Below are 26,974 nucleotides of genomic sequence, written 5' to 3'. Positions count from 1 at the left end.
GGGTAGGGTCAGTAAACACAGCAGCTAAAAATCTAGAACAAAGATGATGTGGAACCACCTTAATTAAAATAAGTAAAATCCTAGGTATTTCATTGTTCCTACTTTTGGGCCACTGATCAATTTTTTTTATATTTTTTAAAGATTTTATTTATTTATTCATGAGAGACACAGAGAGAGAGGCAGAGACACAGACAGAGGAAGAAGCAGGCTCCATGCCAGGAGACCAATGCGGGACTCGATCCCAGAACCCCGGGATCATGCTCTGAGCCGAAGGCAAACTCACCTGGTGTCCCAAACTTTTTATTATTAAAGTATAAATTAATAAGCAGCATTCTATTAGTTTCAGGTGTACAATGTACTGATTCAGCAGCTCTATAGGTGACTCAGAGCTCCTCACAACACGTACACCCTTAATCCCCTTCACCTATTTCACCCATGTCCCTCCCCCACCTCCCCTCTGCAAACCACCAGTTTGTTCTCTGTTATTTAGAAGTCTAATTTTTTGTCTCTTTTTCTCCTCCTTTGTTCGTTTTATTTTGTAAATTCTACCTATAAGTGAAATCATACAGTATTTGTCTTCCTCTGATCAACTAATTTCACTTGGCATCACACCCTCTAGGTACATCGAGATTTTTTTTTTTTATTTTAATTCTATGTCACTATTCACACCAGGAGGTGAACCAAACCTGCTGTCTGAGCCACGTACAAGGTGCAAGGACACGGCCAAGCCCTCGCCACGTTAGCACACCAGCCAGGCACGGGGGACCGCAGCCATGCAACCCCACTCGCCCCTCTTGGGCAGGGGGTAATAAAGACATCTACTGAAGTCTTTCACTGCAAGGCACTTGGTGGAAGGGCACCATTTGGGAATTATTACAACCATGCAGTGAGTCTAGATCATCTAGACAGAAACCAGCTCTCAGAAACTTCGTCACTCTCTCTCTTTTCCAATGAGCAATAGGAGCCCGCCGGCTGTGCCCTGAGACCCACCCCGGCCAACAGAAGCAGAGAGTAGGAAAGGACACCAGTGGGGGGGCAGACAGCAGAGATGCCTCCGCCAGCCTCTCCCGGCGTGAGATCCACCCCAGGAAGATCCCAGGAAAGAGCCCGGGGCTCCCCAACTCCCCTCCTCCACAACGCATAATTAAAAATCTAAATAATAAACACACATTAAGTCCAAGAGAGTCCAGAAAGGCCCAGCTTTTTCCCCGTGACGTCATTCTGATTCTTGACCGTAACAAATTTGGTTTTCCTCATTGTGCCCTGCCGTGAGGTGTCTCAGGCACGCTGTGAACGGACAGTTCATGACACTGCGATGGCCTTATCTCCCACCGCCCCTTTGAGAAAACTTCTGAGTTCAGCTTTCCTTCAAAATGCAATGACCTGCATCCTTCTGGAAACTCATCAGAAAAAGTGGGCACATTCCTAAAATATCCCAGGTAAAGGGAGCCCAGGCACCCCAGGATGGCACTGTGTCACCAAAGCATTTGCATTTAAGCAAACACAAGCAGGAAGTCACCTGCTGGAGGAATCTAAGGACTAGAAATCAGGTTGTCCTTGTTTGTTACTATTTTCTTTCGGTTTTATTCTTAGAACTCATATGTGTTTAAAAATGGAAAATCGTCTCGGATGGCTGGGCTTTTTCAGGCTAAATGTTAGGCAGGGATGGTTATGTAGCTCACTTGACCAGAGCACATGCCCTCAAAGAAGAGGCGGATTGGGACTTTGGGGCAGCTCGGCCACCTCCAGAGGACTGTCGACCGGACATTAGTGGGCACTGACCAGAGTAACCCCATCAGCAAATACCTCTTCCCTTCAAAAGCACCCGCCCCGCACAGAATAACAGAAATGCTTTGCCTGCGGCCTACTGCACCCAGTGTGGACGCAGCCCTAGGTCTGACGGTCATCCTTTCAACTGAACTGCACTGAAGTGCTCTTGTGGCCCTGACAATATTCTCTCGTGCACCAAAGGAAGTGCATAATAATTAAAGAGCCCTTTGGACAATATCCTTCTGTCTGTGGAATCATATACTCAAATAATCTAATTTATAAAACCTCTTCACTACCTTACTACCCAGGTTCCATTCTCTTTTGCATATATTTTCACCACTCAACTAATGATGGATAGAGGGAATTAAGACATGGTTGATTGCATCTCATAAAGGCACTTGGACGCGTTTAAGATCGCTCGCATCTCTTTCCTTTCCAGCACCTTCTAACGTAATGTGCTCTCGGAACATACATGTAAGACACACACTGATATTAAAGGCTGCTTTCTATGCAGCCTAATAAAAAGGATGCCGCATCAAAAGCCAGAGTTAACATCTAACAGGTACTATAATCATTTAAGAGATTAAAGGACCTGGTGTGAGGGTGATGCCACCACACAGCCTTCGCACTCACTGTCCCTGGGGACAAAGCTAAAGAGCCGTGGGACAATGGCAGGACGGCAGGTGCCATGAAGACGTGACGTCTCTGCAGCAGTGCGCGTGTTGTCCTCACTTGGCCCGGCTATTTCTGACAATGTGAACAAATGCATGTAGCCATAAAAGACGCTCAGTGTATCTGGGGTGGCCTCTAGAAGCAAAGGAGGAATATGTTGCTGGAAACATGTTTTAATAGCATTCCTAAGTCAGCCATTCAACCTCAGGTCCTGAGTCCTTTACGCAGAACCCAGGCAGTAGGACGATGTGGAAGTGAGCTGGGACTTTCCCTTGGGAGGCAGAAGAGTGGGGTGGCTATGTGCTTAGGATCTGCAGGGGACTTCCCCAGGGGAGAAAAAACCCTGGCTCTACTGCACCCTTGCTGTGTGACCTTGGGCACATTACCAACCTCTGCAAGTTCCACTTCCCTCATTGTGACAGGGGACAACCCTTGCCTCCCAGGATTTTTGTGAGGATGCAAGGAGTGAGTCCATGCACATCAGCACATGATCAACCTGAGGATTGATTGGGGCAAAAATATATATATATATAATATAAATAAATAAATAAATAAATAAATAAATAAATAAATAAATAAATAAAAAATCCTATGTCAACTTAAAACCATCACTTCCCAAACTCTATCCCAGGGAACAATCAGGATGCTCGTAGGTGCATCACAGAGGGAATGAAAACACCTGGTCAGTGAAGGGAGGTAAAGAAAGTGGACTACCCCTTCCCCCCCCAAAAAAAAAATTAAAACAATTTAAAAAAAGAAAGTTGACCTCCCCAGCTGCCCCAGGTCAGAGTTCGTGAGTATCTCACAACTGACCAGGATTCCCTGAACACGATTTGGAAACAATGAGCTAAACAAGACCTGGAGATGTCCAGCACATTCAAGAACCTTCTAGGGCTGGATTCTGGTCAAGAGCTTTAGCATGCAGCCAAAGCAGAAGCAGGAACATGTCCAGGATGACCCCGACGTCACCTCCAAATCCCAAATTGGCCAAGCGCAGGGTTCTGCTTAGATGGAGAAACAGGCTCAAAAAAGAAACGTGAGCACAAGGAAAATAGCCTCAAAGATTGCTCAGGATGTCAGGTGAGGAATGGAAATGGGGAAAACTTGACATTTGTTTTTTGTTTTTTGTTTTTTTTTTAATTTATTTTTTATTGGTGTTCAATTTACTAACATACAGAATAACCCCCAGTGCCCGTCACCCATTCACTCCCACCCCCCGCCCTCCTCCCCTTCCAACACCCCTAGTTCGTTTCCCAGAGTTAGCAGTCTTTACGTTCTGTCTCCCTTTCTGATATTTCCCACACATTTCTTCTCCCTTCCCTTATATTCCCTTTCACTATGATTTATATTCCCCAAATGAGTGAGAACATATAATGTTTGTCCTTTGTTTTGATCTCTCAAGGGGAGCATGGTTTTGAAGGAAATAGTAGCCAGCAATGATTTTTTTCTTAAGCTGTGGCCTTCCTACAATGCTCTTACACTAAGCTCCACTGCCTAAGCAGAACCCTCACACTCACTCCCGACACTCGGGAGACCTGCACCAAATCCCAAAGGGGGAGCCCCAGGGATTGGGTCTTTGCCGTAATGACCGAGCCTCTCCTCCCACCCTCAGGTCTTAAACATCGGCCGGTTTGGCTACAAGGAAATCCTACAACACTTGCTGGACCCTGTGACAGGCAAAAGGAAAACACTCTGGCCCACAGACCATCTCGTTCTCTTCTCCAGGAAATACCTTCTTGCCCAAGGGGACCAGACCCAACTTGACTGCCACATGAGGCTCAGGATGACTTCTGGCCATTCTGAAACCCACCTGAACACTTTCAGGGCATAAAATCATACCAGTCCAAAGGCATCCACCAAAAAGCAGGCATATTCCTGGGGCGTCCAGCTGACTCTATCAGTTGAGTGTCTGACTCTTGATTTCAGCTCAGGTCATGATCTCAGGGTCCTGGGATAGAGCCCTGTGTCAGGTTCTACACTCAGAGTGGGGTGGAGGGGGAAGTCTGCTTAAGATTCCCTCTCTCTCCCTCTCCCTCTGCTCCTCTCCCAGCTCATGTGCTCACTCGCTCTCTCTCTAAAATAAATAAATATTTTTTTTGAAAAAGCAGGTATAAAAAAAATAAAAAAAAAAAGAAAAAGAAAAAGCAGGTATATTCCTAAAGGTCTAAAAATGCTTCTGACAATAATAGCTTTGTTTTGCTGAGTACTATGGATAATAGGACTATTTATAGGAACCCAATGACCAGTTTTAAAGTTTATGTCTGTATTTAACAAAACTGCAACGACTACTAAATGCGATATACCACGTTGTCTCACTAATTTATATTAAACGGCCTCTATTTCTTTTAAAAGTCATACGGGAGGGACCCCTGGGTGGCTCAGTGGTTGAGCGTCTGCCTTCGGCTCAGGGCATGATCTCGGGTTCTTGGGATCAAGTCCCTCATCAGGCTCCCTGCATGGAGCCTGCTTCTCCCTCTCCCTGTGTCTCTGCCTCTCTCTCTCTCTCTCTCTCTCTCTGTGTGTGTGTGTGTGTGTGTGTGTGTGTGTGTGTCTTAAATAAATAAATAAATAAATAAAATCTTTTAAAAAATAAAATAAATAAAAATCATACTGGAAAGCAAAAAAAAAAAAAAAGGCACACTTCCTATCTGAGCAATCCATGTGCATCTTCTACAAGATCCTCCAAATTCACCTAAGCCAGAGTCGAAGACGTGCCTGGAATGAGCTTGTGCGTCAGCCCCTGATGCCCCCATGAAGCTAAGGCAATTGTTTGACCACCGAAGTTTTAAATGACGGGAAGGGCCAATCCTGATGAGCGAGGAAAGGTGGCACCCCAACTCCCAACGTTTCCCCAGATGATGCCAATAAGATCCTAAGGAGCTCTTTTCTTTTCAAGGAAACACGTCTTCCTTGAGAAGGAGCTGTGCGGCCGATTAAGACATTTTCCAAGCGTCCGCTAACCTACTTACAGGCATCATTGCTCCATTGGGCCTTGGGACCCCTCCACCTTCCTGAACGGAGTAGCTGAATAGGTAAATGGGTTATATCAGGCCAGGAAATCAATGTGTATACTGTGTTCTCAGCCACAGATGAGCATGTCGAAGCCATTTTATTATAGCTCTAGGAGCCGTATTGATCCAGCTGTAACTACTCGGAGGTGGCTGGCAATCCAATGAGGATGCACCCTTCTGTCCATCCAGCCGCCTCTTTCCCCAAGTAGTGCTCGGAGAGTATGTGTTTGCAGATTGGATTAATTTAATGTTTGCTTAATCAAAACTGACTGCCCTGGAACTTAAATGCTATTAATTACTAAGAGAATCCAGAACTAATCCTCTAACACCGCAAGGCCAGGGAGGAGCAGCTGCTCTGCAGGGAAGGGGCCACGCTCTTAAGGAAATTCTCTTTGTCGTGCTTTGCAGATACTCATGCCATGTCCCTCTCCACTCCTATCACCATGTCCACCCAGCCTCCTGCCCCGACAGCTTGCCAGAAAACACCTGTTGCTTTTGTTGCCCTTATTTGTGGCACAAATGGTGCGTGCGTTCCAAGTGCCATCTGGACGCGGAGCCCCAGCCACTGGTGTCGGGCCTTATCCATCGCGTCCTCATCAAAAAGTGCCCACTGCACCGCACGGCCAGTCCTGTTAGTGACGGAGGTGGTGCTTCCCCAGAGCACCCAGGGCCCCTCCAGGATACTGGCTGCGCTGCATCCGTCTGCGACAATGCCAGCGCCTACCATGGTGCCTGGCACATCGCGGGCATCCATAGGCATTGGCGGAATTGAGTCTGGGGAGGAGACAGTGGTCCCCGCTGTGCTGACACGTCTCCAGGGACGGCACTTGTGAGGCACCCCCATCCAATCCTCCACCTTCCCTGCCCCTGGAAAGACAGGAACATGTCCTTGGAACCCGAATCCAAGCATATTTTGCTTAACCCGCCCCCAACAGGAGAAATGTGCGGGGTGTGCTGGCCCCCAACTCCACTCCACTGCTTTGCCAAAGGGTGGCCACGAACCCGCAGGCCTCCCCGCAGCTCAGACGTAGGGCCAGCATGCACTGGGGGGGACCCCACTGATGCCCAAAACCCCTCCAGCATCCCCAAGGCTTTTAATAACAATCCTGTGCATCCGCAGTTTGGCCACAAGCACAAGGCTGTCTCCTGCAGCGCGGCAGGTACTCAGTGGTATGGTGCCCGGCCCGCCACGGGGGCCTCTAGCAGTTCCTACGGGGTCGCAAACTCAAGCACCTGCTTCCCCGCAGAACACAGGCCCGGCGCGAGCAAACCCGGCTCCCCCAAATGCAAAAGGCCCACCACCCAGCCAGTGGAAGAGCCCACGTGGGGAACTCCAATAGGCCCGAGAGGGGGGAGCCCGGGGGGCTCAGCGGTTTAGCACAGGTCCAGGGCCTGATCCTAGAGACCCGGGATGGAGTCCCACGTCGGGCTCCCTGCAGGGAGCTGCTTCTCCCTCCACCTATTCTCTGCCTCTCTCTCTCTGTCTCTCATGAATAAATAAATAAAATCTTAAAAAAAAAAAAGCCTGAGAGGGGCGAGTCATTGTCAGTTCCTGGTCGTGACACTGTCCTGTAGTCGCGTAAGATATCGTCAGTGGGGGAGGCTGGAGTAAGACGACCCAGGGACCCTCGGTACTATTTTTACAGCTTCTGAAATCCCTCCAGAGTGGAAAGCTAAACAGCCACGGAGTGCCGTCCAAGCCACACACCTCAGCAGCCTCAGGGTCCTCCTTTACGTTCGCGGGACTCCGTGGATCGAGTCCCAACAGGCGAGTGGCGGCCGGGCCTCACGAGCAGCTGGGAGAAGGACCCGAAGATCTGACGTGTGAGCCCCACGGGTGGCCCTCTAACCTGGTGACCCGGACGGAACCTGTCCTGCCTCTAGCCCGTGGATCGCCCGCCCGCGGGGCCTCCTCCCGATTTCTGAAATCACATCACCACGGCGCCGCTCGACGCCTACTAATTCGTATGCATTTTGCGCAAATAAGTCTTATTTGATGAATAGAGCACCAGACTTACAATTCCGCCGCCGCGTGGTAAATCACACCGGCCAGATTCGCCGTATAGAGAACACGTCTCCAAACAATGATTTCACTTCAAGCTAAGGAGGAACAAGTGCCCTTTCTTTCATTTCTAAATTACATTTTCAATCATAAATATTGAAAATTATGTTTCTGATCACTGCTGTCACCCCGTGAGTAGTGGCACACGAGCCCCGCCGACACACGGGTTTTTACAAAAGGCGAGCGAGGGCCATTAGAACACCCAAACCACTTTGAGCTTTAAAGGGCTCGCTCCCCCTCCGCAGCCCCCAAGATCAGGAAAACACGGCACCCTTCGGAGCTTGCCGAGGCGGAGACCGGCAGCCCCGTGTGCACATCGGTTATTAAACATGTGAAATGATTACTCTGGGTGCGTTTTACCCACTATTATGTATGAGCCGCTTCAAATGTTTCACGTTTCACGGGTAGGCACGATACAGCCATCACCCCAGAGAGCCAGGCAGCCAAACGGCCTGCCTTCCACAAGCAGACCCCTAACGCATCAGCGCGACAAGCAAAGGAATGTCTTTTTTTACTGCTGTTTTGGGGTTGTTTTTTTTTTTGCTTTGTTTTGTTTTGTTTCCAATTTGTGCATGTTTTCCTTTATTTTTTTTATTATTATTATTTTTAATATGTATATTTTTTACTGGAGTTCGATTTGCCAACATATGGTATAACAGGAATGTCTTTTAAATGTAAAACGTGGCCTAGCAAGTGTGTCCTCCTCTCACATAGTAACAACAGTCAAGGTTCTGAGGATGGAGGGAGCCTTCAAAGAAAGAGACGGTGGGATGCTATGACCACGTGGCTAGAAAAGCAGCAGGGAAGACAGCTGGCCCCAGGGGCCTGGCCTGGAGAAGGGAAGGATGGAGAGCCTCTGCCAGTAACGAACACGTGAAAGAAACAGAGCAAGTTTGAGAGACTGGAGTTTGCTTTGTTGCCCGCGTTTGGAAATCCACAGGGAACCAGAGTTTGCCTACAGAGAAGACGCCACGTGCCACCATCAACTGAGGCTTCTATCCTCCAAGACCCGCAGCCCGGGAACCTTCAGATACAAGCCGCACTGGGTTTAACTCTTCTCTGACCCACACCCTTGCCAGGCATGTGGACGAGCCATCCACAGGTTCGGCCTGTCTCTCCATCCCACTCACTCCACAGCCCACACGCGCTGACCGCCGCGCCAAAGCAAGGCAAAACTAAGCTACGGCAAAGTGACACGGGGAATAGCTCCTGTCGTGGAGATACAGCCCGTAATGTATTCTCTGCATTCCTGAATGGTGGAACCCACCACCAGATGCGTAAGTCTATCACTTTGAAGGGTAAAGGTTTTTTTTTTTTTTAATTTTTTTTTTATTTATTTATGATAGCCAGAGAGAGAGAGAGAGAGAGAGAGGCAGAGACACAGGCAGAGGGAGAAGCAGGCTCTATGCACCGGGAGCCCGACGTGGGATTCGATCCTGGGTCTCCAGGACCACGCCCTGGGCCAAAGGCAGGCACCAAACCGCTGCGCCACCCAGGGATCCCGAAGGGTAAAGGTTTTTTAAGCATAGAGTTCTATAGACCTACACCATGGTCTGGAGCTCTCCATGGTCCACCATATTTCTTAGTGGTCATGGTTCTAGAACAGACGCCAAAGGGTTTTTGTTGTTGTTGTTCAGTTTTTTTGCTGCAAGCAGGTGCTGGAGAGCTAATGCTCCCAGGACAGCCCTCTGCTGATACCACAGAAGTCGGGGGGCTAATACCCCAACCATCTCACCTCGCAGTTGGAAAAACCCTGAGGCTTGTTTTACACCCTTCCGGAGTTCCCACCCGACTACTCAGAGCAGAAACCTACTCCTTAGCATAGTCCACATCAGCTTCCTTTGTGATTTCACAAAGACCTCAGCATTCCTGGAAGTGACACGGATCCCAGGAACGTGCTGTCCACGAAGTCCCTCTGCCGTGCCACTGGCTCGTCGCCTCCCCGTGAGTCAGCAACCCCCAAGGGGGCCAAGCCGCTGCCCCCAAGTACCCCACGGAGCCGAAGGCAGCAGCTATTGCATTTTAAGACAGCATCTTTTTTTCCCAAGGGTTTAGAATATATTCTTCAGGAAAAAAAATATATACAGGGGACGCCTGGGTGGCTCAGCGGTTGAGCATCTGCCTTTGGCTCAGGTAGTGACCCTGGGGTCCTGGGATCAAGTCCCACATCGGGGTCCCTACAGGGAGCCTGCTTCTCCCTCAGCCTGTGTCTCTGCCTCTCTCTCTGTGTCTCTCATGAATAAATAAATAAAATCTTTAAAAAATATATGTTTTTTGACATCCCTAAAAATACATGATCATATCCTCTGTGGCAGGACGAGACCAAGTGACTCACTAGAGTTATAATCACTGCAAACTGCAGTATTGTTGTCTCTGAACGAAAATTGCCAGAGGACTCATGTTCCGTGGTCTCGAGAACCCTAGGCAGTCATTTGCTGCATCACGAGACCCAAATCATCTCAAGTTGAAGATCATCTCCTCCTCTTTGTATTTCATTAGCGGGGAGCAGGTTAATAAAAAGTTTAAAAGTTGACTGCCTTCCCCCTGAGATTTATTTAGGCCTCTCCGCGGGGATGAGGCAGGGATGGCAGCCGACACTCTGGTGTCTCCGGAGCTCTCTCTGTCATCTCCCTCTGCGGTCCCCGACGTCTGCCAATTAAAGACCCCCCGGATGACATTCCGCCGCCGAAGTTATGCACACATAAATCACTGTAATAAGAGAAGATTGTTATCTTAACCTCCGTCATGCAACCCTTTGCCTTTTGTGAGAAATGTGGAGAAGACTCGCTTGTCTGGCACAAAGGAAGCTGTTTCCCAACAGATGCCGGGGAGCCTGGGGGGTGAGGGGGGAAGCAGGGGGGCGCCCCTTGCTCGTGGTCAGGTAAGTGGTGCCCCGGGCACGACTCCCCGTGGGACGCAGAGCATGCAGTCTCAAAGGTCACTTCTCCGGGAGCCCGTGCTGGGAAGGACGGTCGCGGACGTTCCACAGCAGTGGAAGGGATGCCCCCCCCACCCCGAGGTGGCACGCGGCTGCTGTGACTCACACCATGTCCCAAGACGTTGCATCGTGCAGGTGAGGCCCAGGGAGCAGGTGACACAGCGGGAGCCCAGCCATGAGGCTCCAGGTGGCCTCCTGCCCCTGCGTGGCCCCTCACTGCCTTGGCAAATCTTGGTAGGCTGGGCTCTAAATTCCCCCCAGGAATCAGCTTTAAAAAATAAATAAAATAAAATAAAATAAAATAAAATAAAATAAAATAAAATAAAAAATAAATTAAATACAATACAATAAAATAAAATAAAATAATTTTTTATCCACAAGAGAATAAATATTAATGTTGCATTAATTACTTATATCTAGATATGCCTGTATATGTGGCTAGATCTAGATCCACAGATACGCTTATATATTTAGAAGCTGATATTAAGGGAAAATTTTGGAAAATCTTTGTATTAATCATTTAACTCTAGATATCTGGATGTAATTATTTGTACTAATTACTTACATCTAGATATCGGGATTATTTGTATAATCACTTATATCTAGATATGCCTGTATATGTGGCTTCATCTAGATCTATAGATGCATCTATATATTTAGAAGCTGATATTAAGGGAAAGGGTTGGAAATAAACATCTAGGCGTGAACTGGGCTCTCCTTGCTGCACTCTGCGACCCCCCTCTTAGCTGAGCTAAGCCTGAGGGGCCCCGGCCTATGGCTAGGGACGCCCTGCCCCTGGACGCAGCCCCTCCTGCAGAGGCTGGCTCGCTTTGGACCCCTGAGTGGGGGCACCTGCCTCGGTGCAAAGTCCCCCCGTTCCTGCCTCTAGACACCTGACATCCCAAGCTGCTCCCAACGCACCCACCTCTGTGCGGCAGGTCCCCAGCTTAGAGCATCCCTAGTCCTGAACGTCTCGGGTCAGGTGTCGGTAGAGGAATGACACCCGTCTGCAGATGAACCGAAAGCGGCGTATTAAAGTGGTTGGTGGGGAAGGAAGGGCCCACCGATTTCCCCAGTCGCTGGGTCTCAGCATCCGAGCGAAGCTTCCCTCTGCGCCAGCGGCCTGCATCCCGAAGTAACCAATCACACCCGATTCTCTTGAACTCTTTGCGCTTCGCCGTATTATTATCTCATCCTCTTGTTTCCTGCTGGTTTGTTTGTTTTTTCCTTCAACATATAAAGGAGTGAGATGCTCTTCTCTTTATCCCACGGTGGCCAACCCTCAGGGCTTCGGGACACGGCATCTTCAGCTCTCAAAGGAGGACAGTCCCAGGCAGGCGGTGGGGGCTGTGGCCCGCGTTAAGTAGACACAGAGGTCTTGGTGTAAACCTACCAAAACATGCGAATCATCAGAGTCTCCAGGCTTTGTGGTGGCCCACGTAAGGGCGCACCCACCAGGCTGCGGAAGTAGGTCCCACTGGGCTTCTGAGTGAGCCCAGGCGAGGCCCAAGAACAAATCCGCCTCGTACCAGAAGGAGGCTGGGGCTTTCAGACGATGCCACATGGGCATGAGGAGGCCCCAGCGATCAATGGGCAGAGAGAACAGACCCTCTTCCCCAGGGGTCTTGTAGATGCTTCCAAGCCACAACTCGTACAAGTTTTGCCAGGCAGCCTCAGCCGGCCTCAGAAACAGAATTTCACCTGCGCCTCCAACACGGTATGGGATCCTCCTGCTGGTCTCTGTGGCCAGACCTCTGTCCCCTTGCAGTCCCTTTTTACTTTTAATTAAAACAGAGAGGAGCAATTAAAGCATAAAACCAGCATACCTCGACCTTTGTGGGCCAAAAATCAAAAAAGTTTCAGGGGTTTTCACCTCGACAGCCGGGATAAGCCTCACGCTTGCGATCTTTTAAACCGAAGAGCATCGTCAGCGCCGTCACACGGCTCCAAAGACGCACAGCTTGGAAACTGGCCTTGGGGTTGGCCTCATTCCCGCCCGCCTGCTGGGGCTTGAGGGGAGCCCGAGACGCCTCCACGGGGCACGACACATGGATTTGCACGTTCTCGGTCAGATCACTGTTGGGCTTATTTTTCTTCTTGAGTTGCCAGCAGCTGGAAATCTGAGTTCTTTCACTCACCTCAGGTCCAAAACTAGACTTGCCGGACCTTGGAGGCCTGGGCTGGAAGACGGAGAGTCACAGCAACCCCTGGCACCGAGGGCCTACCAAGGGCCAGGGGCCTCGCTCAGTGCTTCTCGGGTCACCGCCCTAAGAAACGGCCGTTTTTGCAGGTCCAATTTTTTATATTGCTCATCCTAATACATCAGCCCCTATAGCCCTTGCAACAAGCACAGTGACACCGTCTTCACGCGTTTTTGCAGGAGCTCGCCGGGGTGGGAGGAGGACACAGTTCAAGCACGTGGTACATAGAGCCCGGCCTGTTCCAGGTCACCCTCAACCTACCCGAGAGTGCTCCTCCCCGACCCACTATCCCATCCCTTTTATCCTCTCCCCGTCCCTCCCCAGCTGCCAGTTCTGGTGACACATGACGAGCAAACACAGTGGACTGAGATGTGCCACATGGGCAGTCCCACGCAGGCGGCCACACAGGGGACTGTCGGACGAAGGCCGGCCCGGGCAGCGGCGCCTTCACCCCGCTGCTCCGGGAAGCCCAGCCTCATGGCACCTGAGCTCCCCCAGACCCTCCCAGGCGCTCAGAGGGGAGGGGAGGGCACGACACCATCTCGAGTCCTCTCTCCGCTCCAGGTCACCGCGGCTGGCGACCCACGCCTCGAAGCCAACAAGGCCTCCACCGGGGATGGCCTGACGCCCCGGCTCAGGGCCGGGTCCGCACCGTCCGCTCCCCGCGCTGAGGCTCATCACACAGTCTGAACCTCGCCTGTCCAACCTCGAAACCATCTCAGCTATGTCTATACTGTGTTCCGAAGCGCTTCCACACACATTTATTTATTAGTCACTTTGATCTCATTCGTCACACACAAAAATCTCAAACGAGCACCGAGCGTCCTTTCCGGGGGCGGGGATGGGGGGTGGCCGGGTGGGGACATGTCGAGGCAGCAAAAGCCGCCCAAGCCCCCGTTTCCCACAGCTCGGCCGGTTGGTGCCACGGGTTCAAAAATGCAATTAAAAGAAGCCCGTCGATTTAACCGTTGTCAAAACGCCCTGTCACCCCCTGAAAGAGAGGCGCGCGTGAGCCGATTTCCCCATCCGTGCCAAAGTTTCGCAGAGACCCTTCACTTTATAAATCAACTCACAGCTTAGAACATCCTGGCAGCCCCTTCAAGGAACCAATGGGAATGACAGGGAAAGAGCGGATAACCATCATAGCTTGACTGGATACAGGTGTTTGCGTTTACAGACGAACCGCAAACGCCTGGCTCCTTGACAGGCGTTGATGCTATCCGCGAATCGAGGCTATTATTGGCTCCGGTCGCCAAGGGCTGGGGGGCCTTTCCCTTAGCAACATCTCCGAGGCTGATAACATTTGGCTGAACTTTTCAGATCTTAACCTCCCTTCTGACTCCGCGCAGTCAAACCCGCCTAAACTGATCAGAAGAAGAGACACGCAGGGGGAAGACAAGTAAAATATTATTGACTGGACTGTTTCATGTCTATTAGGAAGAAAGAGCAAAGAGGAGAGGGAGAGAGCCTTACAGCTTGACAGGCTTCAAGATAATCAGGGGAGGACTCCGAGCTGCAAAGTAACCCTCGGTGAAGTCGGAAAACACGGGCTTCCGAGAGGTCATTGTTCTGTGTGGGGAACAAACGGGGCCCCAGACAAACAAGGGCAAGATCGCGTGCCTCGGTGGGCCCCCCCGCTCCGCTCCGTGGGCGCCCCCTCTCCTGCAGCAAAGCACGGGGCGGGAGACAAAAATCACAGAGTCAGAGGCAGGTGGCACAGGAGGAGGCCGGCCTCACCCGCATGCGGCACACGTCTGGCCTCCGTGGCCACCCCGGCCTACCCCCAAAACCCCCCCAAACCGCCCCCCCCCAAGGATTTGGCTTGGCATTTGGTGTTTTCTATGCGTATTTTGCTTCCCCGCCCTCGCCCTGACCCTCCAGTGCCCCCACGCTGTCCCCAAACGCACGAGGAGGACAACACCCCCAACTTGGTTAGCAAACGCAGGGTTGGGTGTGCCACCTGAAGCAGAGGCCAGGAGCTGGGGGGCTGCTGGGAAAATTCTGGACAGTGAGGCCACACCATGCCCTGGCCCTCCATTCCCCATCCCCCCATCCCCACGCCACGCAGCTCCCTTGGCTTTGGTCGGGTCAGAGCACCGACACCCAGACGCTGCTCCAGGAGGCCTCAGAGAAACCTCACACCGCGTTCCCCCACCGTCCCACGCATCTAATCCTCCATAGAGTCGTCACGCTTTGGGGGACAAGGCCTGTTTCCACCCAAAATGCTTGTCCTTTATATGCTGCAGCGTCCTTGATCTGCGCAAGGAGCTTCACAGTGGGGGAACCGTGTGGTCAGGGGAACCCGGGCGGCCCCGGAACCACGAGCCTCCGTCACCGGGCACTTCCCACCCCGAAGGGACGGGGAAACAGAACCAGAGGACGGGGGGCTGGAGGGTACCAAAGCGGCACCTTCTCGAAAGCTCCATCCCACCTATGGGGAAACGGAGGCAGGAGTACAGGAAGGAAGAAACCCTTGGAACTACAGAGATGGTAAATCCACCCCCCTGAGCCTGCCCCTGCCTCACAGCCCGCTCAGGCATGCACCCCTCCGTGCTCCAGACACCCCCAGGGCGGGGCCTGCCCAGCAGGTGCACTCTCATCCCCCTAAGACCTGACCAGGCTCTACAAGAGGCCCTCGTTGGCCTTGACCCCACATCCTGGGCCGTGCAAGCCCCCATCTCTAACTCCCAGCCCGAGGGACCTGTAAGCCCCCCTCCCCACACCCTGCCCAGAGTTTCCCCAGCAGGGTGTTGTCTCTACAGCAGGTGCTGTCTCCACAGCAGGTGTTGTCTCTACAGCAGGTGTCACAGGTGCAGGGCCTGCTGCTCTCAGAAGGCCCGCACCCCCACACCCGCTTGTCTGACCGCAGCTGCTTTACCTCCCTGTCTTCGGACACCCTGGTTTTGACTCGCTGGAGAGCCCTGGAGCTCGATCCTACTCTCCCTTTCTGTAGCGGCTCCTCCGAGCAGCCGCTCTTCCCAGCTCAGCCTGGGATCCACCTGGTTGGGGTAAAGCCACTGCTCCCAGCCCCTCACCCATTCCCTTACCTCCTCCATCTCTTCCCTCCATCATTAACCTCCGCCGGCCGAATTCTGCTGCATCTTTCTTCCCTTTCCTAAACCCACACTGCTGAGCGCTAGCAGTGAAAGTGAGGTCTGCCCCCAGCTCAGCCATGCCCTCCATGCCCCCATTAGGGCTTCTCACCTCGGTCTCCCAACGGGCTCCTCATTCCTCCCAATGGCCCGACCCAAGCATCCATCAGCTGAAGACCGGCCTTCCCACCCTGCTCTTTCCTGCCTCCCATGGTCCTCTCTCTCCTCTTCTCCAGTCTCTGCATCATCACTGGCCGAGGCTCTCCCACCCTAAACAAAGAAGCCACCCTTGACTGCCCCAGTCACCCATGACTTCCCGTAGGCAGACCTAAAGGACAGTTCTTGGTCCTCATACTCCTGACATCTCTGCACACTTGCGACTGGTGACCACTCCTGCCATCTTGAAACCCCATGGCCTCTGGTTTTCTTACCCCCGAACCCTGGGCTCAGTTCCATCCATGGCTTCCTAGCTCTCAACCTGCCCTTGGGTGTTGGTGCTCCCCAGACACCCATCAACAATTCACCCTGCTTCCCCCACTCCTCTCCCTGCCACCCCAGGAGCCAGCCCGAACTCTTCCCACAGACTTCAGGCAAAGGTCCAAACTGGCTGGACATCTCCAGTTGCCTTCAACAAAAAGAATGTGCTCACGATAAGAACCCAGTGTCTGTGATTTTTTTTTTCCATGGAGATTTCATAAGTCTGGTTTCAGATTACAGCCTGGCTTCCTGGGGTGATTGACCACGGAGATAAAGTGCGCTGATAGCACCAATGGGTGCATTTCTGGGTCAGGGTCATTGTATGCTTCATGTCAAATTAATGGTTAGTTCCTCCAGTACCTGTGAGAGGTGAAAGTCCATCTGGACTCTGATAATCCAGCCTCTGATGGGCGATCAGGGTCAGCTATCCTCCTTGCCATGATAATCATGGCCATGTCCATCTGTCCTTCTCTAGACGGGTCTCCAGTTACACCGATTCTGAATGTGAGCCATTGATTTAGAGAAGAGTTGAGTGTTGACAAGCAGAGCAGAGCCGGCCTCTAGCTCTTCTGTGCTTGGTGTTTCCAGGGCACACATGACCCAAGGGGTGGCTCCCCCCTGGTGCACAGGGAAGGCCCCCATTTGCATTCGCTCCACCGGGGACAAGGAAGCCCCTGCAGTCATGCCATGTCTCAGCCCCAAGGAAGTGCTGAGAGGTGGCCACTGGAAGGAGTTCCCTCTTCAAGGGTTTGATGTCACTCAGTCATCATGGAGATGACACGGGGCCATTGATATTCTCTGTTGCACCTCTTGGAAGCTCTCTCTGGGCCTAAAAACACAGAGGGCAGTGGAAGGAAGTTGGAACCAGGAAGCTTGCCTTCAGGTGTCCCCTCTGCTGCTCATTATCTGAGTGATTTTGGGAAAGTGGGGTTCATTCAAGGCCCCCACATGGTTATCACCAGAACTATTAGGGGTCAGAGAAGACAGGGTGTGACCAATGGGGTGGATCTTCACAATCCTTACCTGGGCTCTCCCTAGGAGGCACCCTCTGCGAGTCACCCACCCATGGCAGGCTCCTTCTCATCTTCAGGCTTCAGGTTCCCAGTCTCCTCTTAGAGAGGACTTTCCGCCACCCAATCTAGGGGAGCCGCCAACCCTTGTCACTTCCTCAATGATTTCTCTGTGTCATTTTCTAAAGAAAATACAAACAGCCATTATCACCAAGTGGGGTTTTTAATTCACTTATTGCTTCTCTCATTTATTATCTGGTGGTTGAAATCTGATCTTAGTTACAGAGGTAGGACGTGCCTGGCTCACACTAAGTCCTCAGTAAGCATTCATTTAGCAGTGAATAAAGGAATGGTGAAGTTGGTGTCCTCTGACTTAAGAGCCTGATTATCAGGGTTTGGTGGGTTCTGCTTCTTGTCATTTGCTCCTCCAAACACTTCGCCCATGAGGTAAAACCCAGGGTTCCTCCGATTTGAATTCTGAGAACCTAAGACCATGTCAGATCCTACAGGGGGCTCCGAGGCCCATCCTGGATCCAGTCCCCTGGGCACCTCTGTGAGCTCATGTCTCCTGTGGAAAATGAGAAATCCTGTCTGTTAGATAAGATCAGACCATATCCCTGAAGAATTTTCTGTGGATGCCTTCTTGGAGCAGTGTGCTCAGCAGCCAATGGAGCTGGAACTTTTACCCTCCTCAAGCCAACCTTACAAAGCAGGGCCAGGTGCCTTCCCTTCCCAAAGCCCTTCTTCCCTTGGATCTCATTTGATTGTCCCCAAACTCATGAGGAAACAGGAATCTAAGATGTTATTTGACACGTACAGCAAATGCAGTGCCCGGGGTCGGTGTTCCTGTATCTGAATGTACCATAGGCGTTCCACAAACCTCCAGCTGAACAAGAGCCCTTTGCTGTCTGTTCTCTGTGCCCCTGGCCATCCTTCCTCTCCACCCACACTGCACCCCCCTGAGGGCTGACTTTGGGGTACCTCCTTCAGCACCTTGAGCGGAACATCCCCATTGAGAACCCTGACTAGGCCAGGGAGCCACCCCATTTGGCCGAAATACACATTCACCCTCAGCTTGGCCATTGACGGAAAGGTGGGAAAGGAGAGAAGGAGAGAAAGCCAAGGAAGAGACAGTGAGACAAAGAGGAGCTGGAGAGACACCCTCCCAAGAAAGGAGAAAAGACACAGGAAAATAGAAAAACTACTTTGGAAGAGAGGGAAGACATCAAGGAGTCCTATATGGAAGCAAAGAAAGATTAAGGGAGAACATTCACCAAGATCTTTCAAAGGGAACCCTCTGTGGTATGCGAGGGAGTGAAGAGCAACGAGTTGAAGGTTAAACAGCGCTGCCCACTTGGCCTGAGGGGTCTAAAGCCTTACTCACCTCCGCCCTCCATCCGCCAAAGCTCCCTTCCAACTCAGATAACCAGCAGTCCAGCTCCAGAAAAGATCATCCTCCAATGCAATGATGCTCATCTGAGCTTTGGGGGAAATCAAGCCATAGGTTTCTGTGGCCCCGGCACCCTCGGAAGACCCGCAGTTGCCAGGAGGACAGAGGGACCTACCTTGCCCCCCACTCCCAGCTTCATTACTTCTACCCAAACCTACCCTGGCCTCCTGAGGAGCCAATGGCCTGAAGTCATAGCCAGGAGCCCAGTGCCTCATCCCCGATGGGTGCGCACAAAAGTTATCCAAGGTCCCCACTTGACATCACTCAGAAACCTGAGGTAGGCTGTGCTCGGGTGATAGTACAACAGGACTCCAAGGTGGCTCCTGCCATCTCTGTGGCCCACACCAGAGATCAATAGCCTGGAGGTCTCTGGCAGGCCCCATGGGTGTCCTCTTTGCCACCGAGAGCCTGCCCTTGTCTGCACATTCTGAAAGTGCTTTTCATAAACACAGACTCCTTCATCAGCAAGTTTGAATTTATAAACAGTCACCCTTATTCAGGAAAGCAGAGATGAGCCGTTTTATATAAAAGTTACATCTCCATTTAAGAAAGAATATATAATTCCACATTCCACTGTCCCTCGAACTTTATTCCCGTTTATGTAGATCTTAATACAGTTATATAGTCGCGGGGCTAACGTCCCCTCTGGATGGTAATGAGGTCCTCTCGAACCCTTTAGCTGCTATAAAGTATGCAGAAGTTAAATGCACAGATGGAAAAAAATTTGTCTCAATTTTATACTTCTGCAAAATGGTAATTTTGTACTTAAAATGTACAAGATGGATGTTCAGAAATATAGGCTGATAGCCTAAATTATATTTGGTCATAATTTATGTAGTACAGTCCCAAAGAGATACAAAAAGGCAGAGCATAATTTATCTGCTGGAATCAGCGATAGCTTTGCTAAAACTCCCATTTATTCCATCCCCCATAGTTTTAAGCAGCCTCCGTCCTCAGGGCTCACTCTATTTAAGTTCCCCATACTGCTGTTTGATCACATATTGTAGTCTATAATTTGCCTATCATCTGAAGCAAATTTGGGTCCCAGAAGTTATGATCTCTACATAGCAACCACTTTATTTGGTAAATGCAAAATATTTATAGCAATAAAAAAAACAGATGAAAATAAAATTCCTATAATCATTGGAACATACACACTTTATCATCGGGGCTCATAAAGACCATTAGCGCAGGACTAGCATGTTGCCTAATACAATTACCTTGGACACGTTCTTGAATTTGCTGATGCTTACGAACCAGAGAAACTTTTTCTCCGGCGTCCCTTCCATCGTGCCAAGGGGAGGAGACGTCGGGCCTGAGCTCCGGATCGAGCTCGGCCCAAAGGAAATTGGGCGAAGGGGGATAGTCAGGGGAGTCCTCCTCAGGCTTCAGATGTGGAAAGGGAGTTCCCAGTAGAAAAGCAGAAACAAACCACTTGGGGAGGGCACCATCTGGGCGTTGCCCATAACCTCGTCTTTGGGCCAAGATGTGTGAATTCCTATTGATCAGATGACCTGGCTTCTTCACTGAGCCTTCTTCTGATGCTAGACTTCACACACCTCTAGCTCCTTCTACTTTTCCAGAACGTTAACCCGGAGACGTTCGGGCTGGGGCCTCCGATACGGACTGGAACCACAGTTCACCACTAGCTGCTTTGAAGAGCAACTCGCTCTTCCAAAAGGTGGGAGGAGAGGCGAGAAAGGACAAACCCCAGCTGGAACGGGCATTGGAAAACCGGAGGGGATGCTAGCAATCTGTTTAGGAACATGCACCTGTTAAGCACCTGCTCCATATAATCTCTCTATTCTTGCAACAGCCCTGCAAGGTAGAGCTCACCGTTCCTACTTGATAGGCGTGTAGCAAATTAAAGCCCAGGGACGTCAAGCAAGGGGTCCAGGTGAGACCAACACCCAGGACTGGTGCCACTCAAGCCGGCGGCCTCGCCTAGTGTATTTTCCTTAAGCCAAGAGAGGACACCAAGTTTCCCAAGGCACCTCTGCAAGAATATTGCTTCTCTATCATCAGACCTTTCTCCGCCCACCTCAACCCCCTTCCATCCAGCCCTCAAGGTTGCCTTCAGCTGAGCGAAGATGAAATAGAGCCCCAGATACATCTCTCCGATAAAAACTTCAACCAAAGCCTCGTATATTTTGTAGATACTACAGATCTCATGGCTCTTTGAAGACGAGTGTTCATATTAATCATTGTAGTTTTTCAGATTATTTCCTCATTTTTAACATCGCCCAAGCCCTCCAGGCACGGAGGACCATTTCTGTGTCCTAAGCAGCCAGACCTGACGCGATGCACAGGATTTCTCTGGATACTTCCTTCCTTCTTCATCGCAACCTCTCTCGAGACTCAGCTACCTAAGTCTAAGGAAAGATCCCCTTTCAATTCTTTTTCACCCCAAACACGCTTAAGCAGGAATCACCTGAGAGCATACTGGAAATAGAATTCTGGTCAAATCCAAATGTTTTTCTATACTATTTAAAACCCTGTGTTTTTCACACTTAGGAGGAGAGAGAGAGAGAGACCCAAAATAAACGCATAACCCAAAATTAGAGAGGACATAAAGAGGGCAAAGGAAATACCTTGGGCTAATTTATCCCCCAGTTCTATACTTGTTTCAAGACAAATATAGGCTCATGAAGTATCAGAGAAAGGGAAGGAACTCCAATGCACAAGAACTACTCATTCTACAAGGGGTGAAACAGAGGCTCAGAACAGAGAGGGGACACGTCGCTAAGGAGAACAGCTCGGATTAGCATTGGGCTCTTCCCTGGTAGCATGCAAGCGACGGGTATGTTCTCAAAAGACAGTCACTCCTGTAATCGGGGGGAATCTCAAGAACATCTGATAGACAGAACCAGCCAGGACAGTCACCAAGCTCCCGTCTGGAGGAGAAAGACACGACGGCAAGCCCGTGGGAGGAAATGGCTTTCAGTTGTCTGAGGCCTGCCAATCAGCTCTCCTCCCCGGGCAGACACGGAAGGACCAAGGAGACACGCCGACTTCGCCAAGAGCCTGTGTGCTGTGCTCGACACTTGGTCCGTGCAGTCCGTCCCTCTCTACCTTCAGGCAATCATGTGAGTGGCCCCGTGGCGGAGGCCCCGTCCAGGCGCGGTAAAGGCCAGCTACCTCCCCAAGGACGCCCAGGAGCAGAGGGTGGTAATACACCAACGCCGCCACAGAGGTTATTGTAGAAGCAAGAACAACTAATGACACCCGGGGGGAGTAGGAGACCACATTCAGGTTGAAGCCTGCAGGACGGGATGGTAATTGGGGATAGAGATAATCGGTGGACAGAGCTCCTAAGACCTCAGTAAATGCTTGTCAGATCACAGTGCAAGGGTAGACCGAGGTGCAAAGGCCCAGGGCAAAGAGGCTAAAACCCCACAGGAAGGGCTTCTCCGAGTGTTGAGCAAAGGTTGTTCATCACCTTCTCAGGAATCACGCACACCGGCCCTGCCTCCCCAACACCCTGCAACCAGGAGCTCCTGATGGGCAATATTATAGAGTGCCGGAATGGGAAAGGCACCACATAAAATCAAATTCTCTTCTATTTTAAGTTGAGTGGTGCACCGGTTCAGCTTTAAAACCTAATTTCTTAAAAGTTTCAGAGGGGAAAAAAAATGTCCCTTTGCAATTGGAATCGAGTCCACATAAATTAACGGGCCAGCTATACGTATCCATCTTCCAGAACTTTCCTTGATTGTTCATTTTAATCAAGAGGCCCACATTCTTTGACTTTTCATCCTTCACTGCCCAGAATGATGCACGGCAGCTACTGATGACACGCAAATGCTAATTCCGTTCAAGTTCAAACATCATCCAAAAAGGGCCTATTTTAAAGGCTGCTTTGCAAACACCAGCTGAAAATGAGGATGAACGGAATCGGACCCCACCAAGAAATTCAGAGGAGGGAAAGCGTTGGTCTTGCGGAAACTCCTACGTTTTTGTCCCTAAACGTCCAATCTCTTCAAGGTCAAGGGCAGGATCATTGATCCCTAGAGCTGGAAGGAAACTCAGATATCAGTGCAGCCCTGCTGAAGACCACCGAGCCTGGTAGGAGGAGGGCTGGCTCACCTGAGTCTCCCTTGGTAAAGGAGCCTTCCGTAAAACGTGAAAGTCCTTCTGCCGCTTAACGGGGTCTAGGAAGAGCGGGGCACACCTTTCACATGCACGCGTGCAGGTGCACACGCACACGTTTAACTAACGGGCTTATTTGAGGCCCCAGGCCTTTCCCAATCACCCCTACCTCGATCCTGTCTCCTTCAGCACGGGATGGCCCCAGGGAAGGACACGGGAGTGACAACTGCTCAGAGGGACCACACAAGGAATCGCATGAGTGAGAGAGAAGCGGTCAGCCAAGCTCTTCTCCAGAACTTGTGGGGAATTCATAGAGTCTGATCAAGGAAGATCCAGATTCCTATCCCTCCGTCACTTATTGAGCACCTACTGTGTGCCAGGAGGCCCCGCATGCTGGGTATTTATGCACATACGGTGTCGTTGAACACACCCACACTCCGGCAAGTTACCACGCGATACAGCCACAGGGCTTTCCTATTAAGGTAGAACGGAGCAAACCCTACAAGCACGCAGGGCCCACTCAGGACCCCCTGAGAAACGGGGCCGACTTAGTCTTACTGCTTCCCGGTCGTTCTCCGTCAGGATGACTGTGTTTTATTTTCTTCATATGTCTATCACAGCTGAACACGGCTGAAGCCCGTTTGTCTGCCTCCACCCTCCACGAAGCTCCATCAGAAGAGAACCTCATCCGCATCAGTCACTCCTGCATCCCCAGGCCACACGAAGACTTTCGAACGAATGAACGGAGGCAATAATCTTAGTCTGTTTTTCGCCAGGGTTCTCCAAAGCAAAGATCACGCTTATGTAAAGACCCCGAGCAGAAAGGACAGGGGGTCCGAAGGTCCCCGAGACCTGGAGAACCCAGAGAATAAAGCCAGCCGAAGGCCGGGGCCGGGCATCCCGGTGGCTCTGCGTCTCGAACACCAGCATCCCGTGAAACAAGCCATCAGCGGTGCCGATTACCGGTTTCCACAGCCCATCAGACTAAACTGTTCTCCGTGGCAGCCCATCTCTTGGAGGAATAGGCAAGATGCTTCCACGGCGGCGGTGGCAGAAAAAAAAAAAAAATGACTAGAGCTATTCCCTGAGCGACAACAGCCGATCTTGAAATGCAGGACATGTTTCATTTGCTTATAATTATCGTGCTCTATCTTTTAACCCTCAAAGTGTTAAGTGTCGTCATTTCCTCTGGGGCTGGAAAGATCTGGGGTTAACAACTTTCTCTTTTAAAAATTCATAAAGGTGCGAACAAACAGCAGCGCATCCAGTGGCGCACGTTGGAAGAAGCCAAGGAAGAAAGAGAGGGGGGCAAAAAAAAAAAAAAAATCCCCCCCCACAGGACACTTGGCAATTAACTCCAGCTATGTCAGCAATTTTTTGAAAGATTTCCTAAACATGGAGAAGGCTCATCCTCACCATATGAAAGACAAAACCACTGCAGTGACTCCCCCATGCATTACAATGCGTGTGTCTTACTTCTTAACCAAGCCGCTAATCACGCAAATTATTGCAACTAATTACATCTGAAGGTCTAATTAATTCTTTCAGTACCACATCATTTAGTACGCATTCACAACACAGCACCTGTTTTGAAAATCCTTGCAGTTAATTTGTTTATAAACAAACACTATTTGCATAAAATGTTTAATGAATGGTTTAACAGTTAGTACAATACTCCAGTTTTGTCTTAGTAGATTCGAGGTCACCAAAGGCCACAATAAATTAATTTTAAACTATACAAATTAATTTAAATAGAATGTGTGAATTTCTCATTAATAAAGGAAACATTTCCAACATGTTAATTAATATCTCTGTAACAGGCTAATTACTCTGTGCACAACAAGCACATCTTGCAAGCAAAACTTAAAGATTTGAGGGGGCATGGGGGTGGGGACTACTTTAAAGCTACAAAAAAAAAAGTGCAATTGAGGAGAAAAACAACAACAACAACAACCATGCAGGGCCCAATTATACTGAGGCGTTCGCCGCTCAGGGCAGGCAAACCAGGGAAAGAAGCCATCCCCCTGTTTTATGGAGACAACACATTTTAGTCACCAAGAACGGGACGGTTGAATCGCAGACTCTGTAGAGATGGTTAGGGACGCCTGCCTTCTGGTAGAAACATGCAATTAATGAAAATATTAGTCCGCAAAGTCAATTTCTCTCCTGTGAATTTAGGACATATTGGCTGTATCTGTGCCCCAGTGTAAACACGGATTTCATTAAACAAATCTGCATCTTAACACCAGAATCTGAGCCTCAGCCATCATAATTTTCCCTGTGGCAAAGCATGGAAAGACACTTCGTGTAGAAACTAAAGAGGAACAACATTATTGCTCGGCATCAAGCACAGCCCTTGCAAAAGCCGTCGCTGAAATATGTTCACGGCCCTAAAGTTTGTTTCTGATTTGCAAGCATTTTCACATTTGATAAGCACCTGTTGTAAATTTACATCCACTCAGGAAGTATTCTTACGATAGGGAGCTGAGAATTGTAAAGCATATTTATATTCTTACCCTTGTGCGGTGTTGCCGCGTAATGCACAGGCTGATGAAATCACTGGCTGCACAGGACCCAGAGGGACGCGCTGCGCCACCTGGTTCTCACGGCATCCGCCCCTGAGGAGCCGCGGTCCCTTCCTCCCTGGCAAGGGTCTTTATCAGCACTGATCAACAGCACTTGGTTTTTGTTTTAAGTCCGTTAACTTGAAGACCGTGTGTGTGTGTGTGTGTGTGTGTGTGTGTGTGTACACGCAGGGTGTGGGGGTAGAATGGCAGATAAACAAAGAGGTTCACAAAGACCTCACAACACTTCCCTGGGACCTGCCAGGATCCATCCAAGAAAACAATGGAAAAATAAGTGGGACTCTCGTCTCGCAGGGCGCCAGGGGAAGGCAGGCACCTGCCCAGCCCTCCTGTCCGGCGCGGCTGCCTGCAGGGGGACACACCGGGCACCTCGTCCCCTCGCTCGTGACCTTTCTTTGCAGACGCGTGAAGACGGAAACCGTCCCGAGCACCCCACTGCCAGGCGGGGCGTGGAAGCCCCCGGCCTGGCCGTCTTGCCCGATCGGCGCCAGGCAGCCTCACTGTCCCTGGGGAGAGGCCTCTGCACACCCCCCGGGCCTCGCGGGCCGAGGCTCCACCCAGGAGCGCGAGCATTTCCTATAAACCGCAGGCATCGATGGGTGACGTAGCGGAATGAGCGATCTCACAAAAGCCAGACGCTCCTTCCTCTCCTTAAAATCATTTTTATTGTTTCCAAGTTTCCCCCCAACAGCCCCGCAGTAAAAAGTCGGTGCTTGAGAGACAGACGTTTGTAAGAGCACAGGCTGTGACTTGGAGAAACAAGCCGTCCCCCGTCTCTGTGTATTGGGACGCAGATACAAACAGGCTCCTCTACCCCCAAAATGCAAAAAAAAAAAAAAAGAAAAGAAAAGAAAAAGTAATGGCTGTTGGCACAGCGCTCGGGACTACAGGCCCATTTCCACTCCGACTTCCCTTTGTGAAAAGGATGCTGGCCCGAGCCCCGTGAGGGATGAGGGCGCCAGCTGGGGAACTGAGGCTGGGGTGCAGGGCAGAGCTGGGGCCGGGGGAGGAGGGGGCTGCCGGAGGGGACCCCCCCACGCCAGAACACGTGGGAATTGGCACCCCACTCTGCAATTTTTAAAAAAATAAATAAAAGGGGGAAAGTCGGCAAGCGTGGCAGCGTGGGTGGAGTCCAGGGAACCCGGCCCAAAGCCCCTGGCGGTGCCCCCACCTGAAGCGGCCAGGTGACGTGCTCCTGCCGCCCCTCTCCCACCAGACCTGGAGCCTAGCGGGCTCCTCTGCCCATTAAAACCCACCAGCATTTTGCAAATAAAGGCGATCGCCATGTGAAAAATTATCTTTTAAAATGGAGTTTAATTTGCATATAAGGAACGAGAGATTTATGACGAGCAACATCGTCCAGTACTGCATCTGCCTAGCATCCGTCGTAATTTAGATTGTTTGTGACTGATCTTAAATTCTAAAGCTTGGAGAAGATGAAGTACTCTGTTGCTGTATTATTGTCAGGAGTCTAAGACTTACCAGAGATTTATTAGTAATCTTATCACAAACATGTCTCAAGTTTTTGCTTTTAATATGTGCCAAGCTCCTCTGAGGGATTTTCTTCACTGCAATTATATTCCTCAATGCATGCATTCTGAAACTCAGTTGATTTCC

General features: G+C 50.6%; 1 long non-coding RNA gene across 1 annotated transcript in view; it reads right to left on the bottom strand.

Moving 5' to 3' along the window:
- LOC118352024 (uncharacterized) overlaps nt 1-25,875 on the bottom strand; it is an 82,139-nt gene extending 56,264 nt beyond the window's left edge. Inside the window, exon 1 of the long non-coding RNA XR_004808423.2 lies at nt 25,289-25,875. This is a non-coding gene — a long non-coding RNA (uncharacterized LOC118352024). The remainder of the gene's footprint in view (nt 1-25,288) is intronic.
- Nucleotides 25,876-26,974: the final 1,099 nt, after the last annotated feature.

This window comes from Canis lupus, chromosome 1, assembly GCF_003254725.2.
Source record: "Canis lupus dingo isolate Sandy chromosome 1, ASM325472v2, whole genome shotgun sequence".
NCBI classification, from domain to species: domain Eukaryota; kingdom Metazoa; phylum Chordata; class Mammalia; order Carnivora; family Canidae; genus Canis; species Canis lupus.
This window is presented reverse-complemented; position numbering and strand designations above follow the sequence as displayed.